The sequence below is a fragment of the Myotis nattereri genome, assembly GCF_964212035.1.
Source record: "Myotis nattereri genome assembly, chromosome: 2".
Lineage (NCBI taxonomy): Eukaryota > Metazoa > Chordata > Mammalia > Chiroptera > Vespertilionidae > Myotis > Myotis nattereri.
This window is the reverse complement of record NC_138076.1, coordinates 191689607-191709593: the sequence shown is the minus strand read 5'-3', so window position 1 is coordinate 191709593 and position 19987 is coordinate 191689607. Positions and strand designations below refer to the sequence as shown.

At 41.8% G+C, this 19987-nt stretch overlaps 1 pseudogene across 1 annotated transcript; it reads left to right on the top strand.

Annotated features, from left to right (window-relative positions):
- The first annotated feature begins 2368 nt into the window (after window positions 1-2368).
- Window positions 2369-4473, top strand: LOC308513968 (PEST proteolytic signal-containing nuclear protein-like; annotated as a pseudogene). Its single transcript has 3 exons — window positions 2369-2381; window positions 3719-4168; window positions 4388-4473. The product of its transcript is annotated as a PEST proteolytic signal-containing nuclear protein-like (transcript).
- Window positions 4474-19987: the final 15514 nt, after the last annotated feature.

The window sequence follows — 19987 nt, the reverse complement described above, 5'->3', positions numbered from 1 at the left end:
CAAGGGGCTGAAGGCAGCATTCTCAGGTGGTTATTATTTAAAAAAGAAAAAAAAGTAAGCCTTTCCTGCTCACACACACACACACACACACACACACACACAATGAGAATGTCTCCCTGGAGCAAAGGCCCTGGGGGAGGGAGACACAAGGAAGAGGTTGGAGGAAACCCTGATAAGGTCCTAGGTTGGGTTGCCCCATTACCATTAGCAGCAATTATCTGCTTTTCAGAGGATGAGGGGGAAATTCTGGTTTCACCAGCTAGCAGAGGACTCCACTCCTAGCCCAAGGTTGCAAGTTTGTCATCTAGACTGGAGCCAACTATTGTTTTACTAAACTCTTGAAATGCTACGTTGAGTCAGAATGTGGGACTAAGAATTGTGGTCAGAGCCTGATGGCTACTTTGATTCTAAGGGAGAGTCCTATTACACAGTCTTCTAACTCGAACCTGTTTCTCAAAGAGAACTGACGAGAATTATAATTACTCCAACTATTATTACTACATTAAAGCAGATGTATCTAAAATTATAAGATTTCACATGTGCTATTATCATATTTGATTCTCACCACAGTCCTATGAGGGAGTCATTATTATCCTCATTTTTCTGATGAGGCACCGAGGCCAAGGGACTCCAAATTCAATGACGCCAAATTCAAATGAGGATATTCAAGTTATGCAGAGATGTCATTCACATCAAGTACTCGTGGCTGTGCAGACCTGGCTCCTGCTAGTGACTTTTCCCGTCCTCTAGGGGGCAGCACGAAGCTGCAATGTGTCCTTGGTGGAAGCACAGATTAACCCTCACAGTAGGTGTACAATGAGCTGAGAATATGCAAGAGGGACTAACACATAAATAGCCTCAGCATCCAATTAAAAGTCATGCCATTACCTGAAGAGGAGGTGTTTAACACATACGTGCAATTCCCATCACAGGGTCCAACTCCCACAAGTCCTTCAGGCCTATTTTTTTTAAAATATATATTTTATTGATTTTTTTTTTAACAGAGAGGAAGGGAGAGGGATAGAGAGTTAGAAACATCGATGAGAGAGAAACATCCATCAGCTGCCTCCTGCACACCCCCCACTGGGAATGTGCCTGCAACAGAGGTACCTGCCCTTGACCAGAATCAAACCTGGGATCCTTCAGTCCGCAGGCCAGTGCTCTATCCACTGAGCCAAACCGGTTAGGGCCAGGCCTATTTTCTTTACTTAAAAAGTCACAGCTGATTCCTGCACCTCAGAACCCACAGGGTTGGCAATATCATTGACAGAAACTTACACACAGCCCAGAGTCCCCAGAAAAGATGTTATGAACAAACAGACTGTTGAGAGGGAGGGAGAGGACTCCTCCCACACGCACACTCCTGTCTTGTATAAATAAATGTAAACAAGAGACCCTGATTGTGTTGTGATAAAGCCAATTTATTAAAGCAATTAGAGCAAGCAAATTTATTAAAGAAGTAAGGCGAGCAAATCTACTTCGTCCAGTTTGGAACGCAGGTGGGCATCACTCAGCTAATCTGAGTGGTGAGTTGGATGGGCGTTCGAAGTGTTACATAGCCTCCTGTCTATAAATTTCAAAATTCCTCTGCTGAATATCTTGATACAGATTAACTCTCAAGGTCCCTTTTTACTTTGTGTGGCCTTCCCAGGATTCACGAGAAGCACCTGGCAATTTTATCTTGCCAAGCCTTAAGGCTGCTGGCTTCTTTGTTTAGGGAGTAAAAAAGACAAAACAAACAAGCAAAAACCTGTCCTTTCCCCTTCCCCAAAATGGCTGATTTCTTTGTTTAGTCACGCAGCGGTTCTCAACCTGTGGGTCGCGACCACTTTGGGGGTCGAAGGACCTTTTCACAGGGGTCGCCTAAGACCATCCTGCATATCAGATATTTACATTACGATTCATAACAGTAGCAACATTATAGTTATGAAGTAGCAAAGAAAATAATTTTATGGTTGGGTCACAACATGAGGAACTGTATTTAAAGGTCCTGAAGGTTGAGAACCACTGGTTAGTGCATGAGAAAAACTCCCTCTCTCCCCCTTCTCCCCTCCTTTTCTGCATTCTTCAGTTGGAGAGGCATTAACCATTTGCTTACAAGCGTCCTTGGGAGAGATAAGGGCTTGCAATTTACAAACTGGCTGTAAATGGCCCGCACCTTTTGGCCTTGTTTTAACTTTCTTGTCTCCGTTTCCCTATTCCTTTTGCCCTGGAATTTTCCTCCCTTTTCACTGCCCTGTAACAAAGCCTTTCAGCAATAGTGATAACACTTAACATTTTGCTCAACTATGAGCCACAGGTATGTATTGTTCTACCCAATACCAACCTGAGGTAATTTTATTATTCTCCTTTTTTAGATAAGGAAACCATGGCACAGAGAGGTTAGGGAAGTTATGAAAGGTCACACAATAATATTGTAGCATCAAGAAGCAGCCTCGCCTGGCCAGTGTGGCTCAGTTGGTTAGGTATCCTCTCAGGCACCAAGAGGTCACTGGTTTGATTCCCAGTCAGGACACATGCTCAATCCCCAGTGGGGGATATGCAGGAGGCAGCCAATAGATGTTTCTCTCTCATCAATCAATGTTTCTATCTCCCTTCCTCCTTTCCTAAAAAAATCAGTAAAGACATATTTTTTTTAAAAAAAGAAGAAGCAGCAATCCATTGGGCAGTCTGATGCTAGTGTTGTGCCCAGATTTCAAGGTTCCCAAAAAGCCCATCAGGGAGCCAGCAAGTCCGATGCAAAAGCAAAGAGTCCTTCATTTCAAACCTAGGTTTGACTCCCCTGCCCCCCCCCCCCCTTACTGGCACAGCAGCAGGTGGCAGAGAGAGAGAAAACTCTGTGTGGAGAGAGGTTTTATAGGGGGTTGGGGTAAGGGGAGGAGAAAGGACTGTGGGCCCTGCCGATTGGCCAGGCGCAAGTCGGTGTCTCATTACACAGGATGTGGTCATAGTGATGGCGTGCACTTCCTTTGACTATCATTGGCCAGTCCAGAGAAATCCTGGGCGTGGCCAGCAGCGGCTTGCTGAGCACATGGCCTAGGTAAGATGGAGGGCATAGCCCTTACCCTGGGGCAAGGTGGAGGGCGTAGCCCTTACCCTGGGGCAAGGTGGAGGGCGTAGTCCTCGCACTTTCACTAGGGCCTCTCTCAACCACGCTTTTATTTCTCCCCCAAGTCCAGTGAGCTCCCTAATCTCCTCACTGCCCACTTTGTCCTATGAAGTGAAGCCCTGCACAGATTTCACCTTAAAGGCAGGGGTGGGGTGGGGTGGGCTAGGGTGGGATCGGATGGGGTGGGGTGGGGTGGGGTGGGGTGGGGTGGGGTCGGATGGGGTGGGGTGGGGTGGGCTAGGGTGGGATCGGATGGGGTGGGGTGGGGTGGGGTGGGCTAGGGTGGGATCGGATGGGGTGGGGTGGGGTGGGGTCGGATGGGGTGGGGTGGGGTGGGCTAGGGTGGGGTCAGATGGGGTGGGGTGGGGTGGGGTGGGGTGGGGTGGGGTCAGATGGGGTGGGGTGGGCTAGGGTGGGGTAGGGTGGGGTGGGGTCGGATGGGGTGGGGTGGGGTGGGGTGGGGTAGGGTGGGGTAGGGTAGGATGGGGTGGGGTAGGGTGGGATGAGGTGGGGTGGGGTAGGGTGGGGTGGGGTAGGGTGGGGTAGGGTGGGGTGGGGTGGGGTGGGGTGGCGCAGGGAGGCCCTGGTGGGGATGGTGGGGAACGACAGACAGGAAGGCTGGAGAGAAGCCTGAGAAGCAGCATTGAGTTGGAGGCTCCAGAGGACCCGAAGCAGCAGCGGAAAAACCTGGGGAAACTAAGACAGTGTCTTCCAGGAATGGAAGGGAAAATTCCAGTCGCAGTGCCGAGAAGCCATCAGCTGAGGAAGCTGCAGGCCTCCCAGCAAAGCCGACAAGGATCTCCAGTTTAGATTTGCCATCGGCAGTCAGATAGAAAGAAAGCATCAGGCACAGCCATCAGAGTTGGATCAAGTAAACCCAAAGAAACTCTTCCAGCGCTTACTCCAAAAACCCTTTTGGTGGCAGCAGCTTTGAATGAAGACTAAGCTAGAGAGCCTGAGGAAATGCCTGCAGGAGCAAAGTGAGGAATGTTGAAAGGGTTACACCAACATCAGCAGGACCACTCTCCTTCAATAAAGAAAAGCATGGGTTTTCTTTTTGTTTTGTTTTTCCATATATTTTTATTGATTTCAGAGAAGAAGGGAGAGGGAGAGAGAGATAGAAACATCAGTGATGAGAGAGAATTGATGACTGGCTGCCTCCTGCACGCCCCCTACTGGAGATCAGGCCCGCAACTCAGTCAAGTGCCCTGATCAGGAATCCAACCATGACCTTCGGTTTCATAGGTCAACCCTTGACCACTGAGCAACACTGGCCAGGCAAGCATGGGTTTTATGATAACCAGAAGCTATGGGAGCGAAATATAAAATCTCACCTTGGAAATGCCCATGACCAAGACAATTAAATGATATGATTTGAAATGGGGCTGTTGTAAAGTTAAAAGGAACCGTTTCCTTTTTAAGGAATGGCATTTAAAACAAAGACTACCTTTGGAGACACCTTTTTATTTTTCCAAGGTTGAGTGGTACACTAATAAGTGAGAGTTTGAAACTTGACATGATTTATATTTTCTATACAGATTTCAAGACATGTGCTAAGTTTGTAGTTTCCTATGATTAGTTTCCAATGGTCACAGATAATTTTTGAAAATCAGAAATAGTACCTTTCTAAGAATGGAATATTTTTTAGACCCAGCTATTAGCACATTAAGAGGGAAGCAAAAAGTTGTTTGTTTAAACTGCAAGCAATTACTCTGTAACTTAACTCCCTTATTAACTAAACTTTCCGTCTCCCAGGAACAGCCTTATAGAAAAGGAGTATTGCATTGGAGCAAAATGTTACTGAAAGTAAGTTAGATAAAATTAAAATATTGCTCATCACTGGATCCAATTTACAGATGAGGAAACCAAGGCACAAACAATTTAAATAACTTGCCCAAAGTTACAAGAGCCAGTAACAGGTAGAGGCATGATTCAATCCAGGCAAAATGGCTCAGAGTCAATTCCCATCTTTTGTCTGTATAGATTCATCTCTTCATCATTTCCATGTCAAGGGAATTACTCTGATAGTTAGAGATCAATCCCTTCCTTACATCTCATCCCCGACTATATTGAAATCTTCAGAGGGCAGGGGCCAGACTTGTACAACTTTGTTCCCTAACAACATCTTGCTAGGTGCGTTGCCCATTATTCTTGAACCAAATTATCTCATACATTTGAAAAGCAGACATTGAAGCTTAGCAGAATCCCAGCTGTTAGATTTGAAAGGAGGTTAAAGAATGGATAAAGAATGGAAGAGCCCATTATTAGATTTGATAAACCCCAAAGCAATCTGAAACAAAGTCACAAAATCGATTGCACACAGTTTTTTTTTTCTCTCTTGATCATTAGGATTTCCTTCTACAGTGCTGCCTCCTCCTACCCTTTCCTTAAAAAAAAAAAAAAAAAAATCACATTAAAAGAATCTTTTAAAGGATAAGGAAGAAGTAGTGCATATATGCAATAGAATATGACTCAGCCATATAAAAGAATGAAATCTTTTTTATTGATGGACCTAGAGGCTATTGTGCTGAGTGAAATATGCCAGACAGAGGAAGACAGTGACAGATGATTTCACTTAAATGTGGAACCTAAAAAAATAAATAAAAATTAAAAAATAAATGAACAAACAAAATGGAAACAGAAAATCATAGACACAGAGAACGTTCTGACATTTGCCAGATGGGAGTCAGGTTGGGGGATGGGTGAAAAGAAGTGAAGGGATTAAGAAGTACAAATGGGTAGTTACAAAATAGTCATGGACAAATCTAGCATAGGGAATATAACCTATAATACTGTAACAGCTATGTATGGTGTCAGGTCGGTATTAGAGTTATCAGGGTGATCACATCATAAATTGTACAAATGTCTACTCACTATATTGTAAGAAAAAGTTCATACTATATGATTTCATTTTTATGAAACTGTAGACAAAGCAAATTTGATCTCTAGCAGCAAAAAACAGGTCAGTATGTTTGGGGATGGTGGGATGGGAGTGGGAAAGAGGGAGAAGTGGAGATGATTACAAAGAAACACTAGAAATCTTTTGGGGATGATGGATATGTTCATTATCTTCACTGTGGTGATGGTCGCATATATGTACATATATACATATCAAAGTTTATCAAATTGTATGTTTTAAATATTTGCAGTTTATTCTATGTCAATTAAAGCTCAGTAAAGATATTTAAAATAAAGTAAAAAAAAATTAAATAATTTAAAAAATAATTTTAAAGATTGAATTGTTCCAGTGACATACACAGGGTTGTCAAACCAGGAGCCAGTGTCTGAGTAGTAATGAGAGGAGTAGGAGGTTGGTTAAGACAGGATTTGCAGAAGGAATAGGCACGATGCATTTGACTAGTGGAAATTTAGGTGCTGATAGAAATATACCACAGGCAGCAGAAAACATGAGGCTAAAGTCCATGAGATTTTGGTTTATGATCATAATTTTTGCTTTATGCATAATGTGAGGATGGAAAAATAAAAATTTCCATGTACCTTTTTAAGTTCAAATAGGAAGTTGGACAGTCCAGAAGCTAAGCTGGTAGGTAGATTGTCCATAGTTCATTGAACAATCACTTAATCCTCAAGATAGATCAATTCAGTTAAACAGTTTTGTCTCATTTCAGGAGGTGGTAAATTAGGTCTATATTGTGTTAGCAAGCAATCAGGTATTTAATGAGAGACATTTCTATGGGAACCAAAAAAAAAAAACCCACAAAAACCCACACACACAAAGGTTAATGTTTAGAGCAAATTAAAAACACAGTTTTGGAGCCTGGAGGGCTGCCAGACTTCTAGGTGTCAGACTTGATGCATACCTCTCTGATGATGTCATTGAGTGTTTGGAGAAAACTCTCAGGTGGTTTACACAACATCAGGCATGGAGATTGTATAAGCATGAGCTGTTGTGGTGATGTCTTGAAGTTTAGTATGTATGGGGTGTGTTTTTTTTAATTGATTTTAGGAAGAGGAAGGGAGAGGGGGAGAGAGAGAGAAACATCCATCGGTTACCCTGACCAGTGACCAAACCCGAAATTTGGGTACATGCCCTGTGAGGGAATTGAGCCCGGGTGATTTCTTGATGTGTATATCAAATCATGGAGCAGCAGTTTGCAGGACTTCAAGGGGACAAATGGCCATTTCAGTTTCCAGTGATTCCAAGTTAAAGGATAGGAGAAAATTGAAAATGTTAGTTTGAGGAACTGCAGCCAAATATTTGAGAAAACTCCAAAAACTCAGGATCCAGTCCAGTTTACAGCTGGAAAACAAAACTTCAAAGACAATGAACTGAACCAGAATCTAATAACCATAAGTATGCATTATAGTTACTATTGAAACATAATTTTTCCTCTCTAAATTACCCTCATTTTTAACCAGGATAGTCAAATTAAGATGAATTTATTTGCAGAATAAGTCTAGTTTGGTTTAAAAAAAAAAAAAAATTGGCCTGATTATTTGTATAAGTACAGCAGAATAACCACTGGTCAAACAGGCTCTTTTAAATTTACTCTGCTGGAGTTTTTCATAAGGAATCTCCAGATTAAATTTTTAACAGTATCTCAAGGCTAAGAGGGCAAACCTTATACTTGCTATTAATTTTTTCTTGCAGTACTCTTAGTTTTGGAGCAATTCCTCTCTAAGTGAGGTTCCCAAAATATCCTGATGGTCTCATACCTGCCAGGAAGGGACCTTCCTTACTCACCTGGTAAGGTGGTTGGGAACCCTGTAAACAAGGTACCAGGCCAATATTTCCAAGAGGCTCCCATAAATTCATCTTAATTCCGTAAAGCTGTCTGGTCAAATCTGATTCTGCGCATGCCTCTCTTACACATGACATTCCCACAAAAGCCTCTGTATATAACCTGGTTCCAACTGTGTCTTGTTATAAGGAGAACATACTCTTATTGAACTAATGCAAATAGCTATACTGCCAAGAAAATAAGAACACTCCCTGGGAGTTTCTATATTCTGGAGGGATCAAATAGGAAGATAACAATAAATGTTTTAATTCCACTCACAAAGGTGTAATTTACCAACTCACTCCAGTTCTTAGGTAGTTTAAAAGAAACAAGTTTCCTTGTACCTGGAAAAGAAAATATTTTTCTAAAATCAGCAATATTTCAGACAAAAAGTTGTTAGGATTATAATCATCTTCATCAGTTCATTTGACAATTTTTAAAGAAGCTGGAGGGCTGGGGACTAGACTTAGAGTTTTCAGCAGCCTGTGCTTTTGAAAAGCTCTCCATTTCCATTTGTTTGTTAAGTCTCAGGCAGCTATGACTGTTTACATTCCTGACCATCCACAGGAGGGCCTCCGGAGTTGCTGAGGAGGCTTAAAGACATTCCTATCAGACTTTGAAAAATGAGCTTCCAATTTTGCTACATTTCTGATCACGAGGCTATTAAATTCTTTTAAAATATCTTTTCATCTAGGACATACAATATTTATTTCTGGCAGTATTAAACAATTCGATGGACTCGATGCGTGTGAAGTTTTGTGCCTTCCGGGTCATTCCCTCTGACCTTCAAAAGAAAGAATTGTTACCTGACATATCTCAAGCAGGCAAAAAGCTAATGCCACATCCTTAGGGCACAGGCATAGCTATCCCTGGGAGGAAAAGGATCAATAACTGGTTGGTCAGGATTGAGAAGGAAGGGACAATGTGAAATTTTTATTTCCCTCTTTCATTGGGCTCAGGATAAATAGCTAAACATTCAAGGGCCCTTCCTGGTGTAAGAATTTTTTTAAAAAAATTATGGCCCTTAGATTGGCCTTGCATCAAGGACTGAGGTTATAAATTCCCTGAGGGCAAAATGGACTTTAAGCCACATTTCTGTTTGGCCATATTTTGGAGCTTCCAATTTGATGATTACCCAGCCAAGTTCTTAGGACATAAAATGTAAGGTTGTCTTTAGTGAGATTGTTGCCACTTTTTTCTTTTCCTTTTTTTTCTTACGTGCTGGACAATTGTATTTCCAGTGTCATGATTTTTTACAATATCTACAAATATCTAAAGGCAAATAGGACACGGTCTGAGTGGACTTTGATTTTTGTTGTAATTTCTTTTTTCTTTTTTTCTTTTTTTTAATTTATTGCTTAAAGTATTACAAAGGATATTACATATGTGTCCATTCTATGTAATAGAATCTATGTAATAGATTTTTGTTGTAATTTCTGATCTTTCATCTTATTAAGGGAGTTTTAATGGCTAGTCATTATACCGATATGAGAGCTTTCCAGAAAGGATATTTTAGCCCTGGCTGGGTGGCTCAGATGGTTGGAGCATCCTCCCATACGCCAAAAGGTTACAGGTTCCATTCGGGGTCAGAGCTTGTTATGCCCAGATTTCAGGATCTCCAAAAGACCACCAGGGAGCCAGCCGAGTCTGATGCAAAAGCAAAGAGTCTTTATTCGAGCTAGCTCGGCTCCCCGACCACACTCACCGACGCAGTGGCAAGCAGCAGAGAGAGAGTGAGCTCTGTGGGGAGAGGGGTTTTATAGGAGGGTTGGAGTAAGGGGAGGAGAGAGGACTATGGGCCCTGCCGATTGGCCAGGTGCAAGTCGGTGTCTTGTTACACAGGATGTGGTTGTATCTATGGCGAGCACTTCCCTTGATTATCATTGGTTAGTTTAAAGAAATCCTAGGTGTGGCTAGCAGAGGCTTGGGCTTCCGGGAAGAAGCTCATGCCGAGCACATGGCTAAGGCTGCTGCCCAAAAATGGAGGATCTGGGGTAAGATGAAGGGCGTAGCCCTCGCCCTTTCAGGCTCATATATGAGGCAACCCATCAGTGTTTTTTTTTCTCTCTCTTTTCATTCCTCTCTCTCTCAAATCAACTTTTTAGAAAACATAGCCTCAGGCAAGAACTAAAAATTCTATAAACAAATACATAAATAAGTGCTTTAATTTAAAAGTTTTACCAATTCAAAGGATCTATTGTCTGGCCATTGATAGTAAGATTTACAGTGACTCCAAAGAGCAACCCTTCTATGGCCTAACTAAGGAAGCAAGAGGGTTCCACAGAGAGCGCAAAGGGTGCAGTCCTCCCAGATCCAACAGTTCATCCCCACAGCAGCCTAAGAAACACGTGGGGCCTGTTTTAAACAGCTGTTCCAAAACGCAGGAGGTCACGTGTTTTCCTCCCTTTAGTCCGAATAAGGATCCCCTAAGCTGGATCCACAGACCCTTTGACTGCCCACCAGCTGCATCTTCATCCTCAAGCTGGCAGAGATAACGACCATCTCTGTAAGAATGGGGTCAACAGAAAACCAGAGGTTCAAATCAAATCTTTAGCACAGTCATGTTTGCCCAAGAAACCAGTCTCACCGCCAATCTAAACTTAGAAAGGGAGAAAAGTATTCTCACAACTTTTTCTTCCATTCGATCCCACAGACAGAGATCTAGGGATGGGGGGGCCGGGGGGGGGGTGCGGTGCTTTACATGGTCAGAGTCCTTACCTCCTTCCAGCCTGTGTTAGATGTCCCAGGATCTCCTGAGTTGCTTCAGCCTTAGCAGAAAGTGTGGGGTTCTAGCCAGTAAATTTTCTTTTTGCCTGGCTGCCTCACTAAAACCTTGGGGGCAGAAAAAAATTTTTTCCCTACCTTTCTGAATTCTTCTGGTTGGACTAATAATCAAATTAACATGAGACAAATTAATAGGAGAAAATAACCAAACTTATCGCATATGTACATATGGGTGTCCCCAAAGAATATGAGAGCCAGGGGCAGGTTGGGCAGTTAAGGCTTACCTGGTATATGCCATCTTAAACTAAGTGGGGCAGGGGGCAGGGGTTGGTACTTTATAGGGCAAGAAGGCAATTTACAAGGAGATGAAAGAGTTAATGTTTAGTAAACAAATCCTTGCTGGACCATCTTGAAGCAATGGGACACAGAGGAATTTGATCAAACCAGTCCTGCTAGCTTTCTCCCTATCACACTCTAGTTTATATGAAACTATAATTATCCATGATACTATCTCTCTTCCTGGAGCAAGCCCTCTATCTAAATTCTTTTAAGCAATTAGGGGGAAGGTCAAAGGTTTCTCCTGAGACTTTTGTTTCTTAAAACTAAGCAGCTTAATCAATATTCCAAAGAGGCATATTTTGGGTTGACAAACTCTGTTCCCCTTCAATAACATTGTAAAGGGAGCAACTGTCAAGGTAAAGAAGTAAACACTACTTTGTATGCTGAGCAGTGCAAGTGCTAAAAAGGAAAGCTAGACAGAGAAGAGAGATAGGGCTGTGTGTGTCGGTGAGGGAGGGGCCACAGAACCCATATGGAGTCTGAAAGGAACACGGGTGAGTCAAGAATATGAAAGAACACGTGGCTGGTTTTCCTGCACTGAAATTGGTGTTTCAATATGGCTTCAGAGTGAGAAATAAAGGTCGTGATTTCAAAATAGCCACAAAGTTCTTCAATTCAAGACCATGTCCTGTGTTATTCCCTCCTTTCACACAGAGCAGCTGGCATGTACTCGAGGAATGCCACGTCACAGTAAGCTTAGCTTAAGCAAAGCAGAAGGAATCAAATCTGCTAGAATAACAGCTAACATGCCTGTTTTTATAACGGACAAATTGTACTTGATCCCGTTCACTTTTTTCACTAAAGTCCATACATTTAATCCAAAGGCCTTGGTTACTTCCCCAAATTCATTCTTGGCACTAACTCTCATCAACCCTCTGGCACCATGATCACTGCACCCACCCCCCATAAACACACAATCTAAACCAGTCACACCAGCAATTCTCAGAACACTGTGTTCTCTCTGCTTCTGCTCCTCCTCATCCCCCACCTTCTGATCTTATGGAACCACCATTACATGTGAAGTCCATGGTTGACAAAAACGTCACTAAGTGGCGCATGACCCTATAATGACATACCCTGCGTCCACTCTTTCCTAAAAGGAGATTGGGAAGGAGAACAGGAAGCAGGGAGGGACTTAATGAAAGAGAAAGATGTTTCTGACAGTGAGTGCCACCTGCTGGCTCATGTTGGTTATAAAAAAACAAACAAACATACAAGTGCAATAGTTGGCTTTAGCAGAAGATCTTGGGTGCCACCTACTGATTTATTTTGAAACTTTTTAATATTTTACAGAAAGATGGTTTACTTTCACTTAATATATATCAAGCACCAACCATATAAGAGATGCTAGAAATAGAAAAACAGCACAGGCTGGAAGAGGTATCATGAAGACAGATGAGCACAAAGAGATCCTGGTGAGGGGTGGAAGCATGGTCACAAAAGGAGCAAGTGTGCAGCCTAGAGGACAGAGTTGGCAATCAACTAGGGGAGGCCAGGTAGAGGGATTAGGAAAGCTTTATTGAGGTGAGAAACCCCAAGTTATCTCTATAAATGCGAGTTGATGAGCAGGTATGAGAAGGAGGAGCTGGGAGTTCCAGGCAGAAGGAGAGGTGAGTGTCTGCCAAGTGACTTAGTACGGCTGAACCTTGTAATGCAAGGCAGAGAAAGAGGCAGCAAGAGAGAAAGCTGGGGAGGGAGGCTGGGGCCAGATCCTAGGAGGCGTCACATGCCACGCTGTGGAGGTTATCCTGCAGGAAATAGTTGGAGAGCTACTGGTGGGTGTTAAGCAGGAGAGTGCGGGATTCGACATCTCTAAACAAATACCACGCCCGCAGAAAAAGGGAAATTGAGCTTCAGTGCCTCCCTTTGGAAATTTATTGTTGTTGCAAGTCACATAAATCTAATCGACTCAAATTAAAAGGGGGGATTTATTGGCAGGATATCAGGAGTACACCAAATCCTCAAGTGTCTGGAAGAGCAGCGTGGAGGCGGGCAGGAGCGAAGGCAGTCTGGAGGAGGCACAGCAGTTGTCTCATAGTTGGCACAGTCTGACCAAGATTTGGCTGCAGAAGGGCATCACTGCCACTGATGTCCTGAATTAGCCCTACTCACCCGAGTAGGAGCATGGGATTGTCAGCCTTCGGCCCATGCCTTGGTTGCTAGGTAGTTGTGACTTCCTGAACGGAGTATTACTTAGGCTACCTGTTTGGCTGCTGTAACAAATATCAAAGTTAATGACGACTTTATTTCTCCCTCATGTAACGGCACCAGTTGGTTGGGCAGCTCTTTACTGTGAAGTCAGCCCTGATCCAACCCCCCTGGATTTTTACCCCGCACATAGTTTCCATTTCGTGGCCCAAGAGAGCTGCTCCAGTTCCCACCATCACTTTTGCATTCTAGCCACAGGAAGAAGGAGGGGGAAAATGAGATGGCATGCTTCTTTCTTTTAAGAACACAAACTGCGAGTTTCATATTTCACTTCCACTGACAAGCCAGTGTCCAGGACTTGGTGACATAGCCACATCTAGCTGCAAGGAAAGCGACAAATGGAGTCAGAATTCTGTGTGGCCATGTGGTCCGTTCAAATCCTCTTACTATGGAAGAAAGGAAATGCATAGTGTGGAACAACTAGAAAATCCCCCAAGTAGCAAGTAAGGAGCTAGATTCTGGCAAGGTCAAGAAATAACAGTGAAATGTCCAATACAGGCAGATAAAGTAGGCGGGAAAGCGTTTTCATCATCGGTGTAAGAGGTAATAGGGACCAGAGCAATAAATTTGGATGAAAGCAAGTGTTTTAAAATATAAAGACGTCAGACTCAGTAGGATTTGGAACCTGATTGAATATAGAGGCTATGAAAAAGGGAGGAGAGATAGATGAATCTCAATTGTCTGACTTTGATGAGGGGGTTGATCTTTGAGCCATCACTTAAATAAGGAATATGACAGGACGTATACATTACATTAGAGTCTGTGTGACATTCCAGTGGAGATGCCAATAGTTGGTCCGGTATCAGGTTCTTGACAGAAGACAGATGAATTTGGTAACTGGTAGCATATTGGTGGTAATTGAAGCTGTGGAAAAGAATTACATCACCAGAGGAGAACATGAAACTTGAGACAAAGGACTAATAGTCGAACCTTAAATTAACCTCTGAGAATAGACCTAAAATTAACTAAACCCATCAACCAAACCAAGAGTACAAGGAAAGCTATCAAAGGATGGCGCCCATGATAACAGCCAGATGAGGCACCACCTAGTACATCTCCACCGCCTAACCTATCTTTTCTAAAATACTTAACAAGACTCACTGGATAGAATTCCAGAATTATCTCTAAATAATGCCTGGAATGAGTGCATCAGCAGAGGAGATTATCACTGAGGTAACACAATCAAAGGATCCAGTCTTCCTCCACTGAAGTGATGAACCATTAAAAAGAAATCTCTTTGTGTTAAGCATTTCTTTCTTCAAGGCCCACTCTCTTCAAGGAAATGTCCCATGAAGTTCCCAATCTCAGATAGTGCATTTTCCAAAGCATTTTCCTGAAAGGAAAGGAAGATGGAGCCCTGAAGGAGGGTTGAAGGCTACAGGTAAAGACTCTCCCGTAAGAAGTCACTGTTTTGCAATTTCCAATTTCTTACAGCTACTCTCTGTAGAATCTGAAAAATGTCTGTACGTTGGTCGTTGCAGCAAACCAGAACAATTTTGCTTCATACGTACTTAGTCAACATTGGGTGGGGTATTCATAAATTTCACCATCATGAAGGTTATTCAACAGATCAGACTCCTTTTTAATTCCAAATATCCAGCTTCAGTGTGTTTCTCATTTTACCCCCTGCTTCTTTTCTTTTTTTTAATTTTTGAAAAATATATTTTTATTGATTTCAGAAAGGGAGGAAGAGGGAGAGAGAGATCAAAAGATCAATGATGATAGAAAATCATTGACTGACTTCAGGGGATTGAGCCCGCAAGCAGGGCATATGCCCTGATCAGAATCAAACTGGTGACCTCTTAGTTCCTGGGTCAATGCTCAACTACTGAGCCATACCTGGCTGGGTCCTGCTTCCCTTTCTTCACCATGTAAAGCTATAGCTGTGGTCTCAGTGCAGTATTATAGGCAAGCATGAATCGTTTTTAGCCATATGAAGAGTAATTAGCATATAAATTGACAGTCCCAGTAAAGTTCTGGGAGCATATATAACTTTTGTGCCCTGTTCCGATTTATTAATTATTTTTGTGGGATTTGTTGAATTATAATTTATATACAATAACATTTATATTTTTTAACTGTGTAGCTTAATGAGGTTTAACACTTAAACACAGTTGTTCATCATCACAACTAGGATACAGAAAAATTTTATCACACCAATGAGTTTCCTTGTCTTCAAAGTCAATCCCCACCCTTCTCTCTCAACTCTTGGCTTCAATGGCCTGATTTCTATTTTTATCTTTTTGCCTTTTCTAGGATGTCACATAAATGGAATCATATAGTACTTAGTCTTTTATGTCTGACTGCTTTCACTTAAAGAAATGCTCTTGAGGTTTATCCACAGGGGGACCCATACTTTGTTCCTTTTTATTACTGAGTAGTATGCCACTGTATGGGTGTACCACAATTTGTTTATGCTTTCATTCACTAATGGACATTTAGATTGTTCCTAGTTTGAGGCTATTATGACTGAATCTTCTCTAAACATTTTCAAATAGGCTTTGGTGGACATCTGTTTTATTTTTCTTAAGAGTGGGGTCAATGGGTTATATCCATGGTCGGCAAACTGTGGCTCGCGAGCCACATGCGGCTTTTTGGCCCCTTGAGTGTGGCCCTTCCTACGGTACTTAATATAGTATAATACTGACAAATATAGGTTGATGAAACAGAATAGATTTTGCTATTATTAAACCTAAAATATTAAAAAATCCCTTGGTGTCATTAAATAGTGCTCACATTTCTCTAATTTTCTTAGAATATGTTTTCCATTTGTTTGTTTGAATTGTGGTCGAAATAAGACTCAAACATATAACACAGTGATGAATTGATATATCTCCTAAACTTCTTTTTACCTATAGGTAGGGTGGGTTCTTGCTTGGAAGGCACTTAATAGGCTGATTTTTTCTGGGGATGTTATTAGTCATTGAATACCATTACCTAGATCCACAGGCTTGCATGCTAGACCCTTCACTGTGTTTGCTCACCAGACCATCACACAGTTATGAGCATCTCCTATATAAGGGAGTGTTGGTGACATAAGGTTTGGCCCAGATGTAGTTTGCAATCTGTTGGGCAGCAAACTGGAATAGGAAGCTACTATGGTGGCACCTAAGTGGGAAATTGAAGGACCTCGATCTAATCTGAAATCATAGAGATTACTAGCACTTTTCAGGCCTTAGCTGAATATTAGCACAGGAAAGCCTTTGACTTCATTTCACGTTCATGATATTTTTTATTGAATCGATAGAACAATGAGGCAAATGAGCCACTATAACATCTCAGCTGCATATAGTCTGGGTGTGATATGGTTTAGCAGAAGGATATGAAGAGAAAATATGAACATTTTAGTGGACAACAAACTTGGCATAGTCAATAGTCAATGTACTTTTACCTCTCATGCTCCTCTCCCACCCCAGCCGCTAGTGTAATCTTAGGTTATCTTAGCAAATTTACAACATCTAGACTCTAAAAGGTAATGATTCTACTCTAGTCTCCCCTGGTCATGCCATGTCAAGAGAACCAAAAGTGGAGATAGACAAAGAAAAATATAATCTGAGTAGAGAAACAGGAATGGAGGCAGGACATGGAATAAGTAAAGCATAACCAGAAAGACGAGGGACACTAACCAAGGAGAAGGCGTGGTGTCAATAGCTCAGCATCTTCCAGCATTTGAAGGTCTGCCATGTACGAGGTGGATAGGCCGGCCTTGTGTAGTACACCTAGACAAAGGGAGCAATTATAGAAAGGAAGAACATTCTGAGCTGAGGGACAATAATTTCCTGTCAATTGGCAGGGATGTCACAGGGGAAATCTAAGCATCAAATTCAATTTGATCTATCTTTTCTATTCTTCCAAGTTTAAGACTCTGTGCATCTGACCAGCAAAGCCTCAATCATTTTTTTGTTTACCCCTAACTGATTTACTATTGAAATTCCCAGAAGAATTATTAAAATTTTACTTCAATCTCCTTAACCACTTAGCCTGCTCCCTTACACATAACAGATGACACCGCTGTCTTCTATGATTATTATTATTATTATTATTATTGAGATATAATTGGCATATAGCATAGTTTCAGGTAGAAAGCATAACGATTCAGTGTGTATATATTATAAAATGATAGCCACAATAAACCTAATTAACATCTATCACCATACACAGTGACAAGTTTTTTTCTTGTAATGAGAACTTTTAAGAACATGCAAGAACTTGCACTCTCTTAGCAACTTTCAAATACACAATGCAGTGTTATTAACTAGAGTCACCATGCTGTACATTATATCCCAGGATGTATTTATTTTGTAACTGGAAGTTTGTACTTTTTGACCCTTTCACCCATTTCACCCACCCACTATGCCCCACCTCTGGCAACCCCCAGCTGTGCTCTGCTTCTATGAGTTGTTGTTTGTTTGTTTTTGCAGATTCAACATATAAGCGAGATCAGGCTGTATTTGTCTTTCTCTGTCTCACTTATTTTACTTAGCATCATGCCATCAAGTTCTATCCATGTTGTTGCAAAGGTAGGATTTCCACCACTGTCTTCTTTATCAGCCACATCAACCCTTTCAACTCCTGCTCCCTGGCAGTCCCTCCCTTCCCCCTCACACTTTCCTGGTGTTTGCCCATATTTTCTTTCCCTCCTATCTTTTTAATAATAAACTCTTCAACTGAATCTGACCCTTTCTATTCTTCAGGCCCCTGTAATCTACTTTTCACATAGTCCTATTACATTAAAAATACTCTGCAAAAAATTCGGCAAAGGTAGAACCCGTGTAGCATATGCAGCACAGGGGAAAGAGGTGATGAGAACTGGGACAAGAGAAAGAAGAGACAGTCAGAAGCTGGACGCATGGTTTTTAAAGTGAAGTCCACAGACTATTGCATCAGAAACACCTGGGGGCTTAATGTGCATCCTTCGGCTCCATTCTAGACCAATGAATCTGAAATATTGGAAGAGGAGCTTATAAATTTATATTTTTTAAATATATTTTTATTGATTTCAGAGAGGAAGGGCGAGGAAGAGAGAGATAGAAACATCAATGATGAGAGAGAATCATTGACCGGCTGACTACTGCACACCCCACCCAGGGAAGTGAGCCCACAAATCAGGCATGTGCCCTGACGGGGAATCAAATCATGGCCTCCTGGTTCATAGGTTGATGCGCAACCATTGAGCCACGCTGGCCAGGCTAAATTTGTATTTTAAATAAATATATATATTTTTTAATTACACAGAAAATTTGAGAAGGACTAAGCTCCATTATAAAGTAGATTAGGGCAGTGGATGCCCATCCAAGCTGGATCTGCAAAGTCGATTATGAGGAAACTTTCCCAGTTATCTAGATAATCCAAAAGAAAATTGGGGAGGGTGGGTAAGGGGAGAGAAAGGAATGAACAAGAAGATAAAACAGAGTGAGATACTGAGAGAAAATTAATGATAATGAATACCAGGCTTCTCCCAACTCCCTGCCCTTTCTTTTTAACATGGGAATAGAACACAAAAACAGGAAGGGTAAGATTTGTACCCAAACAGAGGAAAACTACAAAACATTAGAATTCAATGGGTCAATAAAGAATATAGAGGCCAATCCCATAACTTTACACATAAAGTGAGGTCCAGAGAGGAAAAAATTATGGTGTTCAGATCACACAACTATAAGGATCAAAGGCAATGCTGAATTCTAAGGCAGAATTTACTATTCTATGCAGTGTTCTCTTCTGTAGCTACAGATTGGCAAAAATGGGAGGATGCTTAGTCCAATTTCCTCATTGTAAAAGTGAGGAAACAAGTGTTGGGCAATCTCAAATATTAATCTAGAGTAAATGTATTTCATGGGAGCAATAGAGATACGAAACAGCAAACTTAAGAACTCCCTCCCCCCATGACTCAATTTATGTTGGTCCATGAACAGTTAACAGTTTTTAACATCTAACACTTGCTTCCTGTGCTAACTGGCAACTAGAATTATTATGCAAATCTAATAATTCTTTGCAAGTCCCAAAGAGGAAGAGGTGTGCAAGTGTGTTTTAGACTTGCAAATGTTTTACATTTAAACTCCTTATCTTATCTGGTAACACTTCATCTTCATCTTCAGCCAGCTCTGTTGAGTTTGTTATGGTATGTTTAGACATACTTCTCTTTCTGGGACTACACAGAACTTCTGTCAGTGGGTCGATGGCTCCTAGAACTGCACCCCTTAAGTTACCATCAATTTCCCTGTGTTAATAATATTGGCTTTCACTCTGGATAGAAACAGGGCAAGAGGAACAAGATCAAGGAGGAAATAAAGTTGGATAGGAAGAAATCATCATAACTCTGTGAATAAAATGCATATGGAAGTTTCAGTAATACGCAAGTGCTGGAAGCCAATTCCAGCATGTAAGCATGGGCTGAACCATCTGGAGTGGTAAAGGCATTTCCACAAACCTGAAAAGGGATGATTGCTTGCTGCCAAACAGCTCAGGGCATCTTAATCTACATGTTATTGCCTCCTACTGGCCAAACACCTGAACAACCATAGGCTAATTCCCCCAAATCTGACAATGCCTCTGTATAGGAAATCCTGACCCTTTGAAGTGTATATCTCCACCTTGCCTTAGGACAATTTGTGTTAATAAATAGCAAGGAGTCATGAGACAAGGAGATCTTGGTTTCTTTAGCTAGACTCCTCTGACCCCCAAATGTCTTTCAAAATTATGCTTTGTCTCTAGACTCTTTATTAAGTTAAACATAGCCCTTCTTCAGATTGCTGAACCCTTCTAGATGCTGGAACAAGAACCCCGGCATGCAAGGGCGCCAGAGGAAGACACAGGTATTCTCCAGAAGGGTATTCCTTGCCGGCAGCAGGATTTATAAAGGGAGGCC